This window comes from Zalophus californianus, chromosome 5 (assembly GCF_009762305.2).
Source record: "Zalophus californianus isolate mZalCal1 chromosome 5, mZalCal1.pri.v2, whole genome shotgun sequence".
Classification (NCBI taxonomy): Eukaryota; Metazoa; Chordata; class Mammalia; order Carnivora; family Otariidae; genus Zalophus; species Zalophus californianus.
In genome coordinates this window covers 135,118,574-135,124,764 of record NC_045599.1, presented here as the reverse complement: position 1 = coordinate 135,124,764, position 6,191 = coordinate 135,118,574, and the positions used below count along the sequence as shown (strand labels likewise).

Here is a 6,191-nt window from a genome sequence, read left to right as displayed (position 1 = left end):
GTTCTCCTGATTAGGAAAAAATGCCGAGTGTTGGCTCTGGGGTCAGGCTGCGTGGGTTTTCATTCCATCTCTTCTGCCATTAGCTCTGTAATGTTGTGCAAGTTATGTGACTATTCTTAGCTTCTTTTTCCCTATCTGTAAAAATGGTATGTTAATAGGATCCCCTCATAAAGTTGTTTTGAGGATTTAATGAATGATCCATGTAAAGTGCTTAGAAGAGCTTCAACGACAAGAAAGCGCTAAATAAATGTTAGCTCTTACCATTTTCACTCTTTGATTAGGTAGCCTTCTTGGCCTTTGTACCTTTTATTCATCTTTAAAGGCTCAGATATGTATCAGTTTCACAAAGACTAGAAACATTTGTATTCTAATACATGCAACGTTATACTAAAAAATCTCTTTAAGCATCTGTCAATCCCACTGGAGGAGCAGGGAATAAATCTACTTAATCTCCATGTCTCTTACACCCAGAAGAGTGTTAGTAAATTGTGCCTTTTTTTCCCCCTTAATGCTTCCTGAACAGAACTAAAATGATTCTATATTTCCTAGTCTTCAATAGTTTCAAGATCAAAACAGAGCCTGGAAAGAATCACAAACATTTTGAAGTCCTTTTCTCACTCTTTGAAAGTTCCATCCTCTTTCAAGTCATTATGAAGTGGAGGATATTACCTTTCCTCTGAAAAATGGTTCTTTTAGATATTTTATGGTATCAGCCACTTTATCCATATGTATCATTATGTGGTGGTATTTTCTGTAACCACAGTTACCCAAAGCAGCAGCTGTGTTGCTGAAGCCAATATTGCTGCAAATAAATTATGGAATCCACACTGAATTTTTTAATGTTTGATATAGACAGTACTGATATTTCTCCCTAAAATGATAATACTTAATCTCCTTGCCTTTTCAAGTAAATGACACTGATGTGAGCTGACTGATATCCTTGCTGCCTTTGACATGTACCTATAATAAGCTATTGACTAATAGCAACAGAATTGATACATATATCAAAGTTTTGTATCCCATTTCTATAGAAACTATTTTTGATACTATTGTCGATACTTTGAACTAATTAAGCCAATGAAATTCTAGAAAATGGCTTTTCACTACTATGTGAGTGTGTGCATGTGTGTGTAACAGCAATCCACATACCATCTTGCACATTATGCATCATTGAGGACTGGGAAGAAAATGAGTGAGAGGCATGAAGCAATGATGAAAAATAGTTATATTTAAAACTTTGTCCATGTTCCTTGAGCCAACTTAAAATTCTTTACTACAAGTAAAGAATGCAAATATACATATGCAATATGGCACTGTTGGGTCAACCCCCCTTTTCACTCAGGTTCATACTATAGCTCAGGAAAAGAAAACCTTTGCTCAAATAAGAAGCACTAATAACTAATAGATCACAAGTAATTAAAACTATCATGCTTGGATCCAAAGCTCAATATTTAGCTAGAAATAGAACACAGGGGGTGCCTGGGTGGCTCAGTCAATTAAGCGTCTGCCTTCGGGTGAGGTCATGATCCCAGGGTCCTGGGATCGAGGCCCGCATTGGGCTCCCTGCTCAGCGGGAAGACTGCTTCTCCCTCTCCCATTCCCCCTGCTTGTGTTCCCTCTCTCTCTCTCTATCTCAAAGAAATAAATAAAATCTTAAAAAAGAAAGAAATAGAACACGGGAAGTTAGTAATATAGTTATTGTACAAATTCTACTCTCAGACTATGGTCTTTATCATTTGTGGGACACAAAGAAGTAAAGAAAAAAATCTGTACTGAGCTAACTTATATTTGGAAGAAAACAAATGTGTAAGATGTAGAATTAACAATTTAACATTGCCTATGATAAGAGCTAAAACAATGAAAGCAGTAGATGGAACTTGAGAAGAGGAATATTTCTGAAGAGCATATAAGTGGTAGTAGGTAATGTGAATGTTGCATTCATAAATTTAGGAAAATAAAGCAAAATGCAATTGTATTGAGCCTATGAACCTAATGCTATTTTATTCTGAGCAGTCCAATGCATGGTCAAAAATGACCCCAGTTGTTATAATTCAGAAACATCCATATTTGGACTGAGGAGAGAAAATACTTGTACTTTCAAAGAAATATACACACTTCTAGTTAACAATCATATCATTTTAAATATTTGGGGGAAAGTTCAGAATAAGTTAAAATTGTTTTCTGATATAACAATTTTGAGACATATTCATATTCACTTTAATAGGAAATGTTTCCAACTCATTCTAACTCAATAAGTTTTTCATTTGCAAATAAATTTGAGTCCTTTCAGCCTTGACTTAAATTGTAGATAAAATAGTTTTGTGCAACATAGAATAAAGGGCTTTTAAGAGGTTTAGAACATTTACAGATAGAAAATAGCTCATGCAGAGCACTGTGATGAGGTAAGTGTAAAGAATTCAGAACCATACAGATTAATTTTCCTTAAAAATACAAATTGAATATGGAACTATGAGAAAAACTAGTTGGGAGAATAAAAGTAGATCACAAAATATTAAAAAAATATTTTCAAATATTCCTCATGTATCTATCACCTTTAATGAGATAACTTAAGTGGACTTACCTAAACATGTACTTTGTTTTAATGTCTATTAACCAGTCAAATGCTCATTTTTATGGTATAAATAATGTTTCTTAAATAATTACAGTTGATCCTGAAAATTTTGTTATTGCCTACAACTTGCATAAGGATTCCCCACAAGCCTTGATTATTTTCAAAATATATAGGTGCAAAGACTAAGTGAAGATAGAATAGATTAAACACATAATAGAAAGCAATATGCTAAGATGGATTATTGGTTAATAAAGGCATAGTGGCAGACCATTCTACCTTTCTGTTGACTATTTCTTCTTTTATATAGACCATTGTCTTCTTAAAATATGCTCCTTCAATGTATGTTAAATATACTCAATTTCTTTAATATCAAAGCAAACATATGCTCCACTAGATGCACCATTTAATTATGTTCAAGCAGCTGTACTTTGCCTTTCCCCATTCTCCACAAATATCTTGAACGAGTCAGCCACAGTTGTCTATATTTTCTCCTTATTCCAATTCAATTACATTTCTGCCCCATACTCTCCCCCTAAATTTAAGATTAAAAACAATTTCAGGGTAGGGATGCCTGGGTGGCTCAGTTGGTTAAGGCTCTGCCTTCAGCTCAGGTCATGATCCCAGGGTCCTGGGATTGAGTCTGGCCTTGGGCTCCTTGCTCAGTGGGGAGCCGGCTTCTCCCTCTGCCTGCCATTCCCCCTGCTTGTGCTCTCTCTTTCTCTGACAAATAAATAAATAAAATATTTAAAACTAATAATAATAATAATAATAATAATAATTTTGGGGCACCTAGATGGCTCAGTTGGTTAAGCATCCAGCTCTTGGTTTCAGCTCAGGTCATATTCTCAGGGTCCTGGGACAGAGCCCAGAGTTGGGCTCCTGGCTCAGCAGGGAATCTGCTTATCCCTCTCCCTCTACTGCCCCCTGTGCTCTCTAGTTAACAAAATAGTTTTAAAAAAAAGTTTCTTTGGGAGTCACGAATAAGAGCATTCCTTTTTGCCTTGAATTCTGAAAATATTCAAGAGTGAATTATTTTTCTGGAAATGTAGTAGTTAATGAATTCAGATAATTATTTTAGAAACCTTTCTTTAAAAAAAATCTGTAGTGAGCTTAGTTAAGTTTTACTATGAAATATTTGGTATGTTATACTCTTTGTATTTCATCATTACATATCAAGTACACTTTGAGATAGATATTTTATTTTTCTAAAAACAAAGCATAAGTAAATATGAAAGAATTGGAAAAGTTGATTTGAAGATAGCCATGGATTTTTTATGCATAAATATTGGTGAACATATGAAGCAAATCAAGTGATTGATTGTTACTATGCATTTCATTTATTGGGAATTGACTCTAAATTTTGTTCCAATGATAATTAACTCAATTAATCAGCTCTTTCTAAAAGAAAATCAAACACTCAAATAAACACAAAAAAATAAAAATATGCAAAAATTAATGACCAAAATCTCTGTACCAGAACACTTTTTCAGCATTTCCACAAACATTGTCTCCTTTCTACCTCAAGCACACAGAAGTACTAGATTACAACAAATGGTTAAAAGAGAAGCAAAATAAAAGGAATAAAATCTTGCTATACAAATGAAAACATATAAATTATAGATATAGAAGTAAGATTGATCAGTTATTGATTAGAAATTGTTGAGCATATAGACTCATTTGTGAACATAGAGCCACTGTTCAAAAGCTCACTTACATTCTCAACATTTGACTTTGATTTTTGGGACGGTCTTATTATTTTTTTTTTTTTCAAAATGAACTCTACCCTTACATTTTATTAAAAGAACAAACATCATGAAAATTAACCCAGCAGCTTACTTGAATTGAAAAAGTAACATGATTCAATGTGAAAATAAAAAACTCTCTTTGAGAGTCTTTGAGAGTAATAAATAGCAAAATACAATGCATATAGGAATCATACTGAGCAACAAACTCTCATACAAAGCAAAAATATTTTAATATGTTTAAAATCCAAATTTTTTTAAAAAATCATTCATGAAAAGGATTCTCAAGTAGTAATTAACACCCCAATTAGTCAAGCATCAGGAAGCTACATTCCAGCTACTTAATACACAAAGAGACATCTTTTCACCAGTCAGTTCCTTCTAATGTCCCTGTTCTGTAATCCTAGAGACTTTTTTGCTTCTTTAACACTCCCCATTCCACCACTTCTTCAGATCATAAAACCTGAATTTGCTGAACACCAGAAATCTTTTGATATGCTCTTGTATAAACCATACATTTTGTTGGTTGACCATCTGCGGTTAATTAAGCCAGCTGGTAACTGGTTAACTGGTTGGTAAATGCCTCCTCTGTAAGTTCTTCACTTAGTCCATCTGTAGCTGTGACTGTTCCCCCAATCCCTTTCTCTCCTTTCATAGCCTCTCTGAATTTCTGAAGGCATAATTTTAGAGATTCTACATAACTGTGGAAGCTTCAGGTAGACATGGCAGAGAGAATATCTTCTCCACTGATTGTCTTCCATTTCTCTTGGCAGCATCTTTCACTTGCTTTAGATGTTATAAAAGCTGATGAACTCACACATTCTTGAACACATTCTTTGGCATCTTTTGCAGTCTTTCCAGTTGAGGCATGGCATTTTTCATTATCCTTTCTACATTTGTAATTGGAACATCTATATCTTCTTCTCTGAAACTTTCTTTTGAACCATTTCTGTATTCATGATCATTCAAGCTGTCCTCAGTATCACCATGAGGTGGGATAACATACTCACTTCCTCCAGCATAGTCAGCAGAAAAGTGTAGTTGAGAAGCACGTGTTGTAGCATGGTCTCCATCCATCTCCAGTGCAGCCCTGGTTGGCTCCCATCTCCAATCAGCTGTTTCGTTGGACAGAAAATGGCTGCAAAGGAACCAGTCCTGGTGTGGAGCTACCAAATCTTACTTTTCTTAACACACTGGTTTTTGAAGAGTAGTGAGAAGAATAGTCTAAAAATATGAAGAAAGATTCTAGATCAATAAATTATTTAATATATCATTTGAAGACAAATCATTTAAACTAAAACAAATAAATAAGATTATAAATAAATACACAAAAATAAATAATAAAAAGCATCATTATTTCACTTCTGGAGTGCCAAGTATCTATACCATTTTTCATTCCAACCAACAATGTATGAGAGTTCTTGCTCTACATCTTTGTCAGCATTTGGTGCTGTCAGTGTTCTCAATTTTGGCCATTCTGAGTTGTGTAGTGTTCTCTTATTGTTTTAATTTTCATTTTCCTGATGACTTTTGGGGGGCAGGGCATCTTTTCATATGCTTATATGCCATCTGTATACCTTCTTTGGTGAGGTGTCACTTAAGATTTTTACCCCCCTTTTTAATCTGAGTGTTTATTTTCTTTTTTTAAATTTAAATTCAATTAATTAACATATAGTGTATTATTAGTTTCAGAGGTAGAGGTCAGTGATTCCCCAGTTGTATGTAGCACCCAGTGCTCATTACATCACGTGCCCTCCTTAATGTCCATCACCAAGTTACCCCATCCCTACACCCCCGTCCCCTCCAGCAACCCTCAGTTTGTTTCCTATGGTTAAGAATCTCTTATGGTTTGTCTCCCTCTCTGATTACATCTTGTT

At 34.5% G+C, this 6,191-nt stretch overlaps 1 pseudogene; it reads right to left on the bottom strand.

The window, feature by feature from the left end:
* Positions 1-4,768: 4,768 nt before the first annotated feature.
* Positions 4,769-5,391, bottom strand: LOC113928455 (annotated as a pseudogene).
* Between the last annotated feature and the right edge of the window lie 800 nt (positions 5,392-6,191).